The 18,010-nt window shown below is 41.6% G+C and overlaps 1 pseudogene; it reads left to right on the forward strand.

The window, feature by feature from the left end:
• The first annotated feature begins 3,293 nt into the window (after nt 1–3,293).
• Nucleotides 3,294–3,412, forward strand: LOC148518159 (5S ribosomal RNA; annotated as a pseudogene).
• The last annotated feature ends 14,598 nt before the right edge of the window (nt 3,413–18,010 follow it).

Genomic DNA, 18,010 nt, shown 5'->3' on the forward strand with positions numbered 1-18,010 from the left:
GAAAATGTCCCCACACAGAACATGGATAATATGTTCTGGGAAATGGAAAAAATGCTCACAAAAGAAGTAAAGGCATGCTGGGACATTAGGGGACTGAAACACTATTTATCTGTTAACAGAATCCCAAGAGGTCTAAGACTTATTAAGAATCCAACTTTTGGACTGGATAATTCAGATTTTTTTAAAAAATGGGATGACATTTTACACAAATGCTCATTAGAGCTTATAAAACTAATAATTGAGGAAAAAAAGGCAGTACTCTCAAATTTATAGAAGGAAATCATTAGAATGGAACCCCAGATGGAAGAACACAAAGAAAAAGAGGAATATAAAGAAAATGAAAAAGTACTACTTAGAAAGGTGGAGAGAGTAGAAGAATCAGTCATGAAGAACAAAGAAAAGAAGTTTATTAGAGATAAGAAGGACTACGAGTTGAATAAAGTTAAAAATTGGACGAGATTCCAGAAAAAAGAGAGAACCAACACCAGATATGAGTCTGGAGAAGGACATAGCTGGAAAGTAGCACCCACTAGAAGGTTTAGCTACAGAAGAAACAGAGATCCTCCTACTTATACTGGTCTGATAGGACTTAAACCTAGAAATAGATTTTCCGCATTACAACATCTGGACTCAAACAGTGATAATGAGCTTTTTTTATCACCAGCACAAGATCATTTAAGCAACAAAAATCCAATGTTCAGAGAAACCACCAAAACAGCCTCCCCCCTGAAGCGAAGGTACAGAGAAGAAGAGGAAAACGGGGCGGCAGGAGGAAGAAACCAAAAAAGGAGGAATTTTTAATAGATCCGAAATCCAAAGGCATATTTAATTTATCCCAGCATACACTCACTAAATCTGAAATAACGCTATTAAGCAAAGGCTTGAACTTTGCCCCGACAAGAAGCATGAACAAATTCAACACTTTTATTGATTTAAACAAGTTTGTGAGAAATCTCACACTCAAACGACATTTTTTGAGAAAAGAATCAGCACCTTTAAAGTACTATATTGCCCCTAATTCAAAATCCGGTCTTAGAGGTAAATCAACATACTACCCACTGGAATCAAAAGGGACTCACATAAACGTTTTCTATGAAATGGTAAAGAAGGACCTTTGCAGTAATCAGACAAACTATGCACCAATAAAAAAACAAAATCTAAGTAATAGAGAAAAGGAGGCACTTAAAAACTTAATGGAAAACTGTGAGATAGTTCTAAAACCAGCTGATAAAGGGGGGGGGTTTGGTTATCATGGATTATGCTTACTATTTAAAAGAAGCACATAGATTACTTGATGACCAAATTTCTTATGAAAAACTGACCAAAGATCCAGTTGAAGAATATACAGAAGAACTTAGAACCATTCTACTCTTTGGTCTACAGAGGAATATTTTAACCAAAGAAGAATTTCAATTTTTAATGAAATCAAACCACACAACCCCGATTTTCTATTTTTTATCAAAAATACATAAGTCACTTACAGAACCTCCAGGGAGGCCCATAATAGCAGGTATTGACTCCCTCACATCCAACCTCTCCAAATATGTTGACATCTTTTTACAAAAATATGTTATCAAACTAGAATCTTATCTAAAGGATACTACGAGTGTATTACAGCACTGTTGACATATTTTTACAAAAATATGTTATCAAACTAGAATCTTATCTAAAGGATACTACGAGTGTATTACAGCAAACCAAAAATATAACATGGAGATCAACTTATAACTGGATAACTATCGACGTACAATCATTATATACATGTATTGAGCATGAAAAAGGTATCAACGCATCAAGAATGTTTTTAGAGTTGGATGAAGAAATTGAAGTTCCACACAAAGAGTTTTTATGTGATCTTATGTCTTTTATACTTACTCATAATTATTTTAAATTTTTAAATCAATTTTATCGTCAAATTTGTGGAACCGCAATGGGTACAACTTTTGCTCCCAGCTTTGCGAATTTGTTCATGGGATGTTGGGAAAAGAATTATATTTACAGCAATAACCCTTTTAAAGACAATATCATTTTTTATAAGAGATATATTGATGATATTTTAATTATTTGGGAAGGATCGGAAGAATCTTTTAACGATTTTTTAATTTTTATTTCAAATAACAATATGAATCTTAAATTCACATCAAATTTTAACAACAGAAGTATTGAGTTTTTGGATTTGATTTTAACATCAGAAGGTGACCAAATTTGCACAAAAAAATCTATAAAAGGAGTAGATGCGAACAGCTACCTGCATTATAAAAGCTGTCACCTGGACAAATGGAAGAACAACATACCATACTCCCAGTTCTACAGAATTAAACGTAATTGCAGCAATGTTAACGTCTGTAATGAACAACTTGATATTTATGCAACCAGGTTTAGAGAAAAAGAGTATCCGGAAGCAATCATCAATACAGCTATGCAGAAAATGAAAAACCTACAGAGAAATAATCTACTACAATACAAGACGGAGAAACCACAAAAAGAAGAAATGGTACCATTTATTACAACATATAATGGACACGAGAATCACATTAAAAAATCTCTTAACAAAAACTGGAATATCCTTCTGATGGATCCTTTACTCCAAAAGATCCTACCGACAAAACCACAGATTATATATAGAAAATCAAGGAACTTAAAAGATTTACTGGCACCGAGTATGCTGAGGGATAAAGGAAATGAAAGACCAACTATGAACACTTTGAAGTGCAATGGAAGCTATAAATGCGGACATTGCAATATTTGCAAATTTCTTCACCCCAAGAGAAAAACATTTACGAATTCGGACGGATCTAAGGAATATACTATAAAGAATTTTATGAACTGTAACTCCACATCAGTGATATACCTGTTAGAGTGCACATGTGGACTTAAGTACATAGGAAAAACCAAGAGACCACTCAAAATCAGAATTCAGGAGCACATTAGGAACATTAGAAACAGAGTTGAAGGACATGCAGTCTCCAAACACTTCTCAATAAAACATAATTCGGATCCCGAAGATATCACCTTCAAGGCAATAGAACACGTTACCCTGGGAGAAAGAGGTGGGGATTTGGGCAATCTGCTATCAAGAAGAGAGATGTTCTGGCTGTTTGAACTGGACACACTGGCACCTAAAGGCTTCAATGAATACTACGAAATTGCTCCTTTCTTGTAATATGCTCCATTCCTATCTACCAATATACCCCCAGGTTATGGATGGGCCTGAGTAGTACCCTGAAGGTTCATCTTCTGAGGGAAGTTCAGGTTTGGTAGAATATCTGGCATTATGGACCATCGAAATATGTATTTGCTGCCATACCATCATGTGTGAGCCCAATCTCGTCCAATCTTGGAAGCAAAGCATGATTGGGCCAGGTTAGTACCAAGGAAGGTAACCCCTTGAGAATACCTGGTGCTGCAAATTGAGCCGGCGGTTTGGAATATAACCAGGCTAGAGAATGATAATGCCTAAAAAGGGAATTATAGCATATTCATAATTGTAAGCCTTAAGGCTGAGGAGTGAATAATGGTATCAGAACTTTACAATTCTAACTACCCAATTGAATGGAAAGAGGTGGATCTTGGGTTTGACTAATATGATTATCCAGGAAATCCTCAGAGTCTTTGGAACCTCCCCTTCAAGAAAAAGAGTAAAAGAATGATCCCCATACTTCAAGTACATCTTAAAACTGATTTTAACTATCTAACTGGATGAAAAGAGGTCGTTTGTCTGAGTCTGACCAATATGAAAATCCAAGAAATTTTCAGAGTCTTTGGAACCTCTTCTTCAAGGAAAAGAGTGAAAGAATGATCCCCATACTTTAAGAACATTTCACAACTTATTATATCCCTGAATTTCTGCTCCTCTTGGTTGAACTTTTAAAGAAATTCCTTTTTGGAATAAATATCTAAACAATATCCAATATAATTATATACATAAAACAATTCAGTACATATTCATAGTTTTTAGATCAAACTATCACTATCTTATTATTCTAATATATATCTATGCCTAAAGAGAATGGTATACTTAGACTAATCATTTAATGATCTAACCTATATATCCAGCATCAAAACAGATTATCCTCCTTAAATGGAATGCTTATCCTTTATTATTTTAGTTTCAGATAAGATGGAAGACACCACCTATTCATTATTCATACTTGGGCAAAAACATACTAATTCTATAGACAAGAAGGCCGGAAGCATTAAGTCCGGAGAAAACAATGGGGCGGAAGAGCTCAACACATCTATTAAGTAAGGGCGGAAGTGATGTGCCGCGTCCTGGAGCGAAACGAAAGAAGGGTTGGCGGAAGTGACGCGGCTCACCTCCGAACACGTCAACACGCGGCGGGCGGAAGTGACGTGTCCAACTCGGAACACGAGGAAGAAAATGGAAGTGCTTCATCGCACGCTATGGTTCAACACAGCTGCCGGGAACGGATGTGACTCTCCAAGTAAGGGCAGAAGCCAGTTCACAAAGGGCGGAAGTTGAACTTAAAAGATCGCCGTTTGACTATTTATAACTAAAAATTTTTTATGGGAAACCCTGTAACACAAACTATTTTAAATGATGGCTTGCTGAATTATGAAATCGCTTGGTTTTGAGGTCTCCCTAAGACAAAGGAAATAAGGTGAACACCTGACTCTCATTTGAACTCAGTGTGGTATAAATACAGGACCACCACACTGAAGCAATATCCCCTTGATGAAGTCATAGTGACGAAACGCGTTGGAGTGTTGGCTGCCTCATGCACTGTGGAGAACTACCTCTCTCCTTTAATCAGATAAGCTGCTTAAAAATATCAACTTTCCTCTACTTTGTTTTTATCTATTTACTGCCAGTCGTTGTTTTTATGGTCATATTTATTTATATATTTTTATGTGCACTGTTTTTCAATAAATTGTCATAATTTTTATTATACTTGGCACTAGCACTTTGTTTCAGATTCATTCATATTTTTGCACTAGCACTTTGTTATCTATATGAGTTCAACAATTTTTATTTAGATGTAATCAGATATATCATATTTTGCACTAAGCACCTTGCTATTTATTGGTTTGTTATATTTATTAATTAGCATGGAACACGCCCCTCTATATGGTCTGAGGTATAACTACATTTGGAAACCATTAACTTATCCACTGTACATTTTACTGTGTGTGAATTTACACATCTAGCAAACTAGTCGCCTGATTGTCAATTCTCTTGTTTTTCACTTTCTAAAAATACTCACACTAGTATTACACTATTGTCTCAGAGCGGACGCCGAAAAAATAATAGGCTAAGTTGCTATACATATTAATATTTATTTGTTTCACTCAGTAAGTCACACAGGTAGTGGTGCTGTACCCATCTATTGCTTGATACTTCTTATACATAGATACTCAAAAATTCATTAGAAAATTGTGTAATAATAAATACTTTATTAAAGACCCTGTCACGAGACAAGCTACAGCTTCAAGTTCGAAATTCCAACACACACGTCATTAAAACCAACCTCAAACTTTAATCCAGTTCATGTGAAAGGGACCACATATTGCAACTGAAATTAGTAGAAAAAGAAATGGAACTTTTGACAGAAAAAATTAAGATGAATTACAATTTCATAGCTGAAGATCAAAATGGACTAAGGGGCCTATGTATCAAGCTGATTTTTATATAAATAGATGCAAAAACTGCAGTTTCTGCATTATTTTATGTATTGCTCCTATGTACTAATAGCCCTAATGCAGGAGATTTGACAGCAGTGTCAGCTTGTCACGGGAAGTCTTTCACTTCAGTGAAAGACTTCTCTGAAATGCCGGGGGTACAACTTATGTGGACAACAGTTACTGCAACTGCTGTCCCTGCCAGTTCTCGGTAGTACATAGCTGGGATATTTTTATTAAAAATTTAAATATCCCCGGTGAGTTGGAACGTTAATAATCGTGGCAGTGCCGTGATTATTATTACATAGACCCTAAGAGAATTAAAAGAAGATAATTTAATAATTATAACCCTGCTGACAAGAGAGGAGGAGTGGTAATTATGGACAGGGAAAAGTATGAACAGGAGGCAGAACGACTATTATCTGACACAGAAAAATTTGAAAAGCAAAAAAATTTTAAAAAACCATTTTGTAAACTTTTAGATGTAGATAGATATAGTCAATAATAAAAGTACTACTTCCTACTTGAAAAGAATCGAAAGATCCCCAGATTTTATTTTCTGCCAAAAATACACAAGAATCAGGAAAACCCACCGGGGATAACCAACAATATCGGGCATTGGGTCAAACATATCAAAATATGTAGATCATTTTTGCAGCCCCTTTTTGGAAGACAAAAAAAATTATTTTAAAGGTACCATGAATATTTTACAGGAATTCATAAGTTAGAATGAAAACAGTCGTATATACTTTGTACAAGTGATGTGAGGTCATTATACACCAGTATTGAACACAAAATAAGGTGTGAAAATACAAGACACTACCTCTCAATAATGACAAATATCCCCAAGCAGCAAATTTTTTTATGGAAAATGTTGATTTTATTTTAAAACATAACTACTCCTGGTATAAAGGGAGCTTTTATTTGCAAAAGAAAGGCACAGCAATGGACACATCTTTGCACCTAGCTACGCTTTTTCGTAGCAAAATAGGAAGACAATATGATATGTAGTAACAACACTTATACACAAACATCATTTGCTGGCATAGATACAGTACATTGATAACTTGTTCTACATATGGGAAGGATCTGAAAAAGATTTGAATGGCTTTATAAAATAAATGAATGAGAATATAATTAAACTGGAGTTCGTCACCACCACTAGCAAAGAAATGATGGTTTTCTTAAATTTGCAGACTTTTATAAAGGAACATAAAATCCAAACAAGAACCCACACAAAGAAGTAACTGGCAATAACATACTTTCCACTAATAGTAACCACCATCAAAAGTGGATAGACAATTTTCCTGGAGGATAATGACGAATTGCACCGAAGAAAGAACCTTCAAAGAACAAATTCAAGCAATGAAAGAAATATTTATACAAAAAAGATATAAGGAATCAGTCCGTCAGGAACAAATTAACAAAGTTTCACAATTAAATAAGAAAGACCGTATACAATATAAAAAGAATGGGAAAATTAAGATATCAAAATGTGTTTTATTACACAATTCAATAGCAACCACCTGTTACAAGTCGCGGTTACGACTTGTCTCCCTCGAGCAGTTTACCTTCTCATGACGGTGTTGTTCCGAATTCCTCAGTTGCTAGGCAATGTACACGCCTCGGGAGGTCACATGTTATCCACACTACGGTGTGATTGGTTTCTCCTCCTATTTGTACACGCTGGCCTTTTGGCACCGCGCCGACTATAGCATTCCTGTAGGTCCTCTCGGCTCAGCCGCACCGGCAGAATTCTGTATCACCTCGTGAAAGTGTATTCTGGTACTCCACCGGAATTACCTTGCTCCCGGCTCTAGCCTCTCCAACGGCTCCCTAGCTGTACCAGCGGCTTCCGTGCTGCCTCCGGCTCTCAAAGCCGTATCACGGTAGACAGTCTTGTATACCAGCTCTCAAAGCTGCAAACTTGTGTACCAGCTATCAAAGCTGCCGTACACAAACAAGTACACTGTTTTCAGTCTACCGGCTCTCAAAGCCACATCAATTGTGTACTATCATCTGCTACCTGCTCCAAGCCGCACCATCGGCTCCAAAGCCACTGCACATGCATACCAACTTCTGCAATTGGCTCCTGCCGAACCATCGGCTCACAAGCCGCACCATCAGCTCTCAAAGCCGCATCACTTGTTCTCCAAGCTCTGCTACCAGTTCTTGTTGCACAATCGGTTCCCAAACTGCACCGTCAGATCACTAAGTCGTACCATCGACTTTCAAGCCTTACCTGTACCTATATCTGTTCCTGTCGTTCCTCTCACCACTGAATCCCATTGTACCTTCGTGGGAATCAGTGCTACCCCGAGTTTTAAGACCAGGCAGCTGCCTAAGTACTGGTGAATGTGTCTCAGGTTCTAAGGGAACAACGGGCAGTTGTTAGTGGCGGAAGACCTCGCTAGAAAGAGGGGGGGGTACTGCGCTTGAATGAACTTTGTGATATTACGTATATGAATGAAACTCACACTGTATGTTTTATTAATAACTGGCGTTTATTAGGAGTCACACTGCTCCTGCATAAAATTAATGAATGTGTGTCCGTAGGTGGACACTAAATGCTTGTTTGTTCTAAATTAAATGAATACCCTTAGGTACTTGTTAATAGGTCTCTTATTAAGGTGCCTGACCCAGTATGGATGGATTAATCCTGGGTGGATGAGAGTGTATTAATGTCAGGGCATGCAGTATTGTTCAGTATTAATGAATACATAGGTAAATAGTATCGGGCTGAGTGGTGGAGAAAACCAATGTCAATACGCGAGGTGTTGTAAGCAGTGTCTGGCGGGGCGGCGTCCCGTGACCCCCAGGTGCACTTACTTACCCTCCGCGTCCTTTCCGTACACCTCCGGGTGTACCCGCAGTCTTCCTCTGTGTCCTCCTGGTCTCCAATGTCCTGCGTCTAAGGGATGCAGTCCACACTGGGTTCTGCGAGACTTCCGGGTGTCACGTGTACTGTGATCTCGCGGCACCCGGGGTCAGCAGGCTCCCCAGCGGCTCTACTCGCTTCTGGCGCGAGGAGACTTCCGGATTCCTAATTAGGTGTCAGACAATTCTGCGATGAGTGGTGTGTCTCTTAGATCTGTAACTCCGATGCGTATCAGCCTTCCGGGCCTTTCTCAAGGAGTGCTGGTGTGTGCCATCTTGTATGTGGCATCCTCATATATAGGGGAGGTGCTGGTGGGCACCATCTTGGTTGTGGCGTATGTGTCATTACAAGTATCAGTTGTTATACAGGCAATTCCCCATATGCGGTGGCCATCTTTAGTGAGGGAATTATCTTGATTAAAAATGGGAATCATGTTCACTAGATCCCTGTGCTGTGTTTTACTTGTGAATGCTGATGATGATCGACGGTCATCTTAATTAAGGGAAAGCGCAGTACCCCCCCCCTCTTTCTTGTCAGATTATCTTATATAAGGTTTGGGTGACCTTGAAGGTACCACTGCTGCATGAACACACAACCCCTATCCATTTAGTGAGAGCGCAGGTAGACACCCACAATTATAGGAAGACCTCGGTAGCCTGGGTTCTAAGGGGTTCACACGGAGCAGGCTTTGGGATTCATAACACCACCATATGATAGAATCAATACTACAGAAACACTGGCATGGTCTTTTGTTAGACGAAAATTGGAGAAAAACTGGAATTGCCGGGATGACCATGTATGCAAATTAGCCAAGTGACACCATTATCCATGGCTGCCGCTGGCCAGATGCACCCGCTGCAAGAACAGGAGGATCTGACCAATTCGAACACTAAGCTCAGACCTCCAAGAGAATGGCAGGGTTGAATAGGGACAGACGGGGTATTGCACTCTGTAAAGGCACCGGAGCCTCATCTCTAATACAACTGCACCCGGCTCTCACTAAAAGGAGAAGACTATAAACATTTAATACCTCACTAACCCATTTCTCATGTTTACAGGTGTCACCATTTGGAGCGCTTATTTTTCCTTTATTAGCATATTATTTGTATGAGCTGCTACTTTCAAATACTGTGGTCACTCTTCTTATTAATTGGGAAAAAAAACAAAACCCAGAGGTTGTTCATTAGACAGAGTTCTTGTCATACAGGGCAATATTTTCCCCATTTAGGGTGTTTACACAAAGCCACATCTTTATACACCAAAGTCAGCACTGGAGATTATCTTGTATTGTACAAGTCTTTGAAAGGCACCTGGGAAGCTTCAGTTTATCTCCCCAGTTCTGGTCTTTACACGATGTGGCGCCAACTAATGTATTTCTGCTTGCCCAACCCCCCTACCTAAAAAAAATGAGATATGAAAAGCAGCGTGTTGCAAGAAGTACATGGGAACATTGACAAAGGTGACATAATGCAAAATGAGTTTTTTTAGAGATAATAAATTAAGTTTCATATACCAATGTGTTACTCATATGTTCCAACATAATTATCAGAGCGCAGTGTACTTCTTAGCATGCTACAGAGTGGTACACATCTCCAGGGTCGGACTGGCCCACAGGGATACAGGGGAAATCCCCGGTGGGCCCCACTGCCTCTGGCCCCCACTCCCTCCTCTAAGGGTGGAGCAGGCTCATGGATGAACTTGGGTTCTTGAATTGTTTCTATAGAAACTACACTAAGATTAGGCTTAGTGCTGATCAAAGTGGGTGGTGCTCACAAACCCCTACCACCTCTTTTGGGCGCTGTTCTTTGTATGTCCTCTCTAATGGTTGGCCAAGTCCATCTGTTGTGGCTGGTCACACCCCCTCTGGTGGCTGGTCACACTGCTTAAGCTTGGGCCGCTACCACTGCTTTCCCTGGTGGGCCCTTCATGCCCCAGTCCAACACTGCACATCTCAGCCTTTTCTCTGCAGCCTCTAAATTGGCATTTATGTGTGGAAACTGGACGACAACAGTGCAAACGCACCATTTAGCAGATCTGTCATGGGGCGTTGCCAGGATTGACTGAAAACGTTGTTCTGGGTCCTGCGCATGCACAGTGGATGCCAAATTTAAACAGCCGATCTTCTGCAACTACAACTAGTGTGGTAGAGTTTTCCAGCTCCATTACTTGGGGACCCCTAACAGTGCATGTTTTACAGACATCCTCAGAATCACAATTGGAATAATTATAATATTGTAATGATACACCTGTGCACCAACAAGGAGATCTGCAAAACATGCATTGTTAGGGGTCCCTGAAAACTGGAGTCGGGAAACACTGTCTTATCGGGAAGGTGGAAGTGTTGATGATAGTGATGACATATGTTCTTACAAACGGGGGGAGGTGCGTTCGCTACGATGCATTCAACTCAGGATATGTGCGTATAACCGCAACGGCATTCTATTCGCAATCTGTTTACAGCAGTTGCCCGGGGTTGTGTACACATTACATGTAACTCAAAATCGGGCTGTAAATGTTTATTTTATTTATTAGATTCTAGAAGCTATGCAGTCCCTTTGTAACCATAGAAAGGTTCATTGTATAATGTTCTAAAAAACTAAACAAAATACTATTGTTTATAGTGTGTTGTAGATAAATAGAATGAAAATACAGTTCGTGATACAAAAGTTTGTACAACTTTATAACCTGGGGCTCTCCTGTATAAATGCAGAATCTTTTTCTCTCCACTGAATAACCTACATTTTATTCCACGTCCCCTGGTCCTTAATTATTCTGTGCAAAACTTTTCCTGCCCATAGTCAGCTATATATTTGAAGAACAAAATACAACATATTGCAAAAAATAACTGGAACATTAACTATTACAACCAACCTGTTAAAGTACTTCAGGCTCAGCATTCCTAGGATTTCACTGCAATAGAAATGTGATACATTTATTATCTCAGCTATAAAGAATCTATAAAATAAAATGCGTTATTGATTTCACTTTAAAGCATTAGAGAGCTGAGCCACTATTGTCATATTTTGGTGCTCTGTGACTTTAATATAAAATAATGCAATGTAATTATGATACAGTGGGCTATTTATAATTGGTTGCAGTGAGGCCCTGAGAAAGTATCATTCCTCGTAACTGCAAGTCGCAGGGGACTATTTACCAATTTATTCAAGCCAGGACAGCTGCTACAATAAGCATTTATTATTATATTATTAGTTATTTATATTTTCGCACACATATTCCACTGTTTTACTGACAATATTGCAGTCATTCACACCAGTCACTGTGCTATGGAGCTTACAATCTATGAGGGTGGTTCAGTAAGTAAGGTAACAAGACATCTCGTGTGTCTATTTCATTCTTATTTTCCACCAGACCAGAGCCTGTAGGCCACTGCTTCCCCTCACGGCCATTAGACTGCGCCTCATATCAGTCATACTGTCCCTACATCCGATGTAAGATAGCGGGGCTGGTGGAAACATGGTCCAACATTGAGGTGCGTAGTGTGATCAGATTTCTGCATCTAAAGGGCACATCAGCAGCTGAAATTCATCGCCAACTTGTCGTGGTGTACGGTGATAACGTCATGTCACAGAAACATGTTTGGGTTTGGTGCACTGCCTTTTTATCATCTGTGGTGGATGTGTTTGGCCGGCCAGATTGCTGCTCATTTTGAACGTCTGTCCTGCAGTTATCAAAGGCTCTACCTGCTCCGGTCTGTCGGGGAATTGGAATGATATAGAGAACATCACACATGTGAGAGGTCTTGTTATCTTAGTTACTGAACCACCCTTGTATGTTCCCTTACATACACTAGGGTTTCATTTCACACATTTATAGATGGCACATACACAGATGGTCCATGACCAGGAATTGAACTCATGACTTCAGCCACTACACCATCCGTGCAGACCCCAATAAAAAGACACTGGTCCATTCCGTTTGACATTTCATAGAAATTAATAGATTTGTGTTATATTGACCCTTAATTGTCCTTGATCAGTCATTTCCACTACTATATATAGCCATAGCTACCATTTATTGTATGAATGTAAGTAATCTCTTATTATTAATTTCACAACTGATACCTCTTTGTCAAATAATTAACTTTCTAGTTCATTATTCCTTTATTTCTGTGTATTCCTTGAACTTTGTTTAAAGGGCAGGGTGACCCCCGATAAGTAAGTATCCAACTCGCTGCGAGTAGCAATGGTGGATACAAAATCATCAGGGCAATTCAACATAGCTCTGCTGCAGAGACAGCATCCAAAAATCAGCTGTCCCTGTGATCTCTATCACCGCTACTTTATCACCACTACTTTATCATTGCTACTTTATCACCACTACTTTATCACCACTACTTTACTTTATCACCACTACTTTATCACCACTACTTTATCATCGCTACTTTATCACCGCTACTTTACTTTATCACCACTACTTTATCACCGCTACTTTACTTTATCACCACCACTTTATCACCACTACTTTATCATCGCTACTTTACTTTATCACCGCTACTTTATCACTGCTACTTTATCACCACTACTTTATCACCACTACTTTACTTTATCACCACTACTTTATCACCGCTACTTTATCACCACTACTTTACTTTATCACCACTACTTTATCACCGCTACTTTACTTTATCATCAGTATTTTATCATCGCTACTTTAGTTTATCACCACTACTTTATAACCATTACTTTACTTTATCACCGCTACTTTATCACCGCTACTTTACTTTATGACCATTACTTTATCATCACTACTTTATCACTGCTACTTTATCACCACTACTTTATCACCACTACTTTATCACTGCTACTTTATCACCACTACTTTATCACCACTACTTTATCCTTCTACTTTATCACCGCTACTTTACTTTATCACCACTACTTTATCCTTCTACTTTATCACCGGTACTTTACTTTATCACCATTGCTTACCTTATCACAACTACTTTATCACCGCTACTTTATCACCACTACTTTATCACCACTACTTTATCACCGCTACTTTACTTTCTCACCACTACTTACTTAATCACCACTACTTACTTTATCACCGCTACTTTATCACCGCTACTTTATCACCGCTACTTTATCATTGCTACTTTATCACCACTATTTTATCATCGCTACTTTATCACCGCTACTTTACTTTATCACCGCTATTTTATCACCGCTACTTTACTTTATCACCACTACTTACTTTATCACCACTACTTTATTACCACTACTTTATCACTGCTACTTTATCACCGCTACTTTATTACCACTACTTTATCACTGCTACTTTATCACCGCTACTTTACTTTATCACCACTACTTGCTTAAGCACCGCTACTTTATCACTGCTAATTTATCACCACTACTTTATCACCACTACTTTATCATCGCTACTTTAGCACTGCTACTTTAGTAGTGAAACCCAAGTTCACATATGCGCAGTAGCTGGCTCGGCAGTGCTAGTGTGCAAGTGTGAACTTGGTCTCACTTCACACATGCACACAAAAAACTCGGCATCCAGCTGAAGAAGCCGAACAGAGGTGGAGGAATCTGAAAGAATCCTTCTTCCAACCGGGATTCTTTCCCATCGGAAAGGAGCGGTGTCCGGTAATAGTTTTAAAGGAGCAATCAGGTTTTGCCTTTTAAATGATTGCTCCTTTAAAACATCGGTCCGACTTGACAGGAACTCACTGATGCCTGCATCGCGCAGGCTATTACATTTACCCCCTGTTCTTCACTTTGAATCAGATGCCTCAAACTTACTTCGACTCATCTGGCCATAGTCAGTGGCGTAACTAGGGCAGGGCTGCCGGGGTGCGGGGGGAGGGGGGCACCGCCGACCATGGTACAGGCCTGTCCTAGTTAGCCAGTGTAGTGCACACCGCAGTGAATAGTGCGGTCGCACTACACGTTTACACACATATCGCCGCCGGCGGCAATGTGTATGTTTCAGCAGCTAATGAGAGTCAGACAGACTCTCATTGGCTGCTGTGCCCACTGCCAGAGCCGTGCTGGAGCTCACAAATGAGCTCCGCCTTCCTGCTCCTGCAATGGGTGATGGGAGAGACGTCATGATGTCTCTCCCATAGGACCAAATGGAAGGATGGAGATGGAGAAGCAGACTGCTGCGGGTGCGGCAGGAGCGGGGTCTCAGGTAAGTCTGTTTTTTCTGTTTTGTGTGTATGTCTATGCGTGATCACTACTGGGGGCCTGCATAAGGGGGACCACTACTGGGGTCACTGGGCACTAATGGGGGCCTGCATAAGGGGGACCTCTACTGGGGGGGCACTGTGTAAGGGATACTAATGGGGGATTGCATAAGGGGGATCACTACTGGGGGCACTGTATAAGGGGCACTACTGTGGGCCTGCATAAGGTGGACCACTACTGGGGTACTGTATGTGGGGCACTAATAGGGGCCTGCATAAGGGGGACCACTACTGAGGGCATTGCATAGGGGGGACTGTATAAGGGGCACTGCATTAAGGTGCATATGGAATGGAAAGGAATGTTCCCAGAGTGCCATGAAAAGGTGTGTGTGTCATGTTGACAAGCCCCATTTTTCAGTGGCCATGTCCATTTTTGGGTGCACGTACAGAGGGGAAGGAGTGGGGCTCCTTTTTTCAATTTGCCCTGGGCTCCAAATACCCTAGTTACGCCACTGGTCATAGTACTCTTTTCCAGTCATCCACTGACCAACGTCTGTGTTCTTTAGTGAATTGTAATCTTTCTTTCCTATTTGATCATTTCAACAATGGCTTTTTCTTTGCAACCTTTGCCTATAGGGCAATGGTTATCTTTTTACTGTGGCACATGTCACTGGATTTTGGTGTGCACTTTTTAAGGAAGCTGGCAACTCAGAAGCTGTAAAACTTCTGTTTTTCGCACTGCAGACTCTGAAGGGGTTGGGTACAGGATGCTGCCGCTCGGGATCCCAGCAGTCAGAATCTCGACACTGGCATCCCGACAAGGTTAAAATACTGACAGCGGCGGCTATGTACCCTAACCCAACCCCTAAACCTAGCCTCACCCCCTAGTCCTAAACCTAGCCATCCCCCTCTAGTGCCTAAACCTAGCCCTCCCCCTTAATACCTAATCCTAACCCTCCCCCTACTGCCTAACCCTAATCCCTACCCCCCCCCCAGCCCAAGGACGTGCAGTCAGGGTAGGCAGGGGAGGCTGAGCCACCCATGTCATACTCCTGAATTTTGATATAAAAATGATTAGCATAATACAAAGATAGTTATAACTTCTAAACGTCTACAGTACTTTGTTTATTGTTATCATTTTTATAGTTAACACTCACCAGCTTTGTGGAGCTCCCTGGGACTGCAGGGAGACGAGAGATGAGGAAGAACAGCCGAGCCTCACTTCTGTATAGTCAGACACTGCTTGCAGAGCTATGGGTGGGGCCACACCACGGGCAGTAAGCTGCACAGAAAGAGAGGTAATAGAGGCATGCCTGAGTATGGGGGACGTGCCTTGAGCACTGATGGACTCCTTGGATGTGTCATGTGACCAGGAAGTGCCGAGCAGTGTTTAGAGACTGGAGTCAGCAGCAGCAAGAGAAGACAGTGATGCAGGTAGGAGAATCAATGGACACTGAAGCTTAAGTGTAGTGAGGGGAGAGTTACAGTGAGTAGAGGGTGAGAGATAGGCTCCCAGCAGGGGCATATCTACCCATTGGCCAGGATGGCACTCGCCAAGGGTGCCGGCCAAAGGGGGGGCCCCAATCTGGCAGTGCCACCAGCACCCAATGGGTGGACTAACCCAGGGGCTTGAACTAGCCCTGCTAGTCCCCCGGGCCCCAAGTGTAGGGCAGACCGCAGTGAGAGCAGTCTGCCCTACACAGTTACAAACACACAGCCATCAGCGGCAGCTCTCTGTTATAGCAGCCAGCCAATGAGAGTCACAGACTCTCACTGGCTGCTGCGTCATCCACAGAGGGAGCCAGCTGGAGTTCACTCATGAACTCCGACTCCCTCCGCAGCGGGTGATGGGAGAGACGTCATGGCCCGGAGGAGTGGACAGCGGCGGTTGTCGGCAGGGGCGGGGATCAGGTAAGTTGCTTTTTTTTTCTGTGTGTTTTTTTTTTTTTAGCACATCACAGGGGGGGAGGAGTGTGGCTACTAGGGGGCACTGTATAGGAAGTGGCCGCTACTGGGGGCACGTTATGGGGGGATGGACGTTACTGGGAGCACTGTATTGTAGGGGCCGCTACTGGGGGCACGTTATGTGGGGGATGGCCGCTACTGGGGGCACTGTATAGGGGGGACTACTACTGGGGCACTGCATAGGGGGGACTATTACTGGGGGCACTTCTTGAAATTATGGGGGGTGCCAGCCCATTACCTTGCCAGGGGTGCTCGGATCCCTAGACACACCCCTGGCTCCCAGCACTCAGACCCATCTCCATGTTTGCCTCCCCAGCCATTGACCTTACTGCACGTCACTACCCTAACCCCACTACTTACCGTCGGGATGCTGGAGCTGATTGGTGTCGGTATTCCAGCATCGGCATTATGAGTGCCTGTATCTTGGAGCCAGCATTTCAACTACCTCCCCTCTGAAGTACTTATCTTCTTGTACTGTAGTATATCTGGCCCTTCTAGGTTAGTTCCTGTTCTCTCAAGACAATAGTGAACAACTTTGTATGATATTCAGCTTCTTGGCAATCTGATGCATGGAATAGTCCTACAGTAATTTCTCAAAACAATTGACTTAAGTGTTTCTGAACTCAGGGCCTGATTCAGCAAGCATCGCTATTCTGCTAGAACGCACGCACCGCAGTTGCTAATATCAGTGGTGAATGCAAATGTTTGCAATCGCATTGTGATCACAGCTTACCATGAGGACGCCCACTTCCCTTCACACACATCCGTATACTTGGGCAACATAGCAAAATAATCGGTAACATCGGACCCATGCGCACAGTTAAGCAGGTCAGACCTCACTCAGGAATTGCTAACTTCAGCGCACGCTATGCGGCCTCAGGCTGCGTATGGTATTGCAGTGGATAATTTATGCACGCCCCATGCAACGGTGTTGCAATGCACTGGCACGCCTGCGTTCGCCCGCCCACCCCCCGTCACCACCCACAAACGGCACTTCCTGTCAATCAATGTGCTCGAGGTCTGCGTAGCCTCTGCAAACCCATTTCCCATCGCAATTGCTAGTTCGTGCCCACGCACTGCGGTGGGTCTTTGCTACTGCGATCCTTCCCGAATCAGGCCCTCAGAGCTGAACCTTACAAATGCATGTGCAATGCTCTAGTTTGCAACCCAACGTAAAACAATTCGCTTATTTTATTGAACAGAATAATGTTTTTCTGTTTAAATTGTTTAATGGACTCTAACTAGAACGGCTTGTATAGAATTTTTACTGCTCAAGTTCAACAAAAATAAATGACTATACTTACATGATATAATGGCCTATAACGTGATTACTTTGTAAAATGATCAGGAGAGAAAGTACAAAAGTA

This window comes from Taudactylus pleione, unplaced genomic scaffold (genome assembly GCF_031769625.1).
Source record: "Taudactylus pleione unplaced genomic scaffold, aTauple2 ptg000201l, whole genome shotgun sequence".
NCBI classification, from domain to species: domain Eukaryota; kingdom Metazoa; phylum Chordata; class Amphibia; order Anura; family Myobatrachidae; genus Taudactylus; species Taudactylus pleione.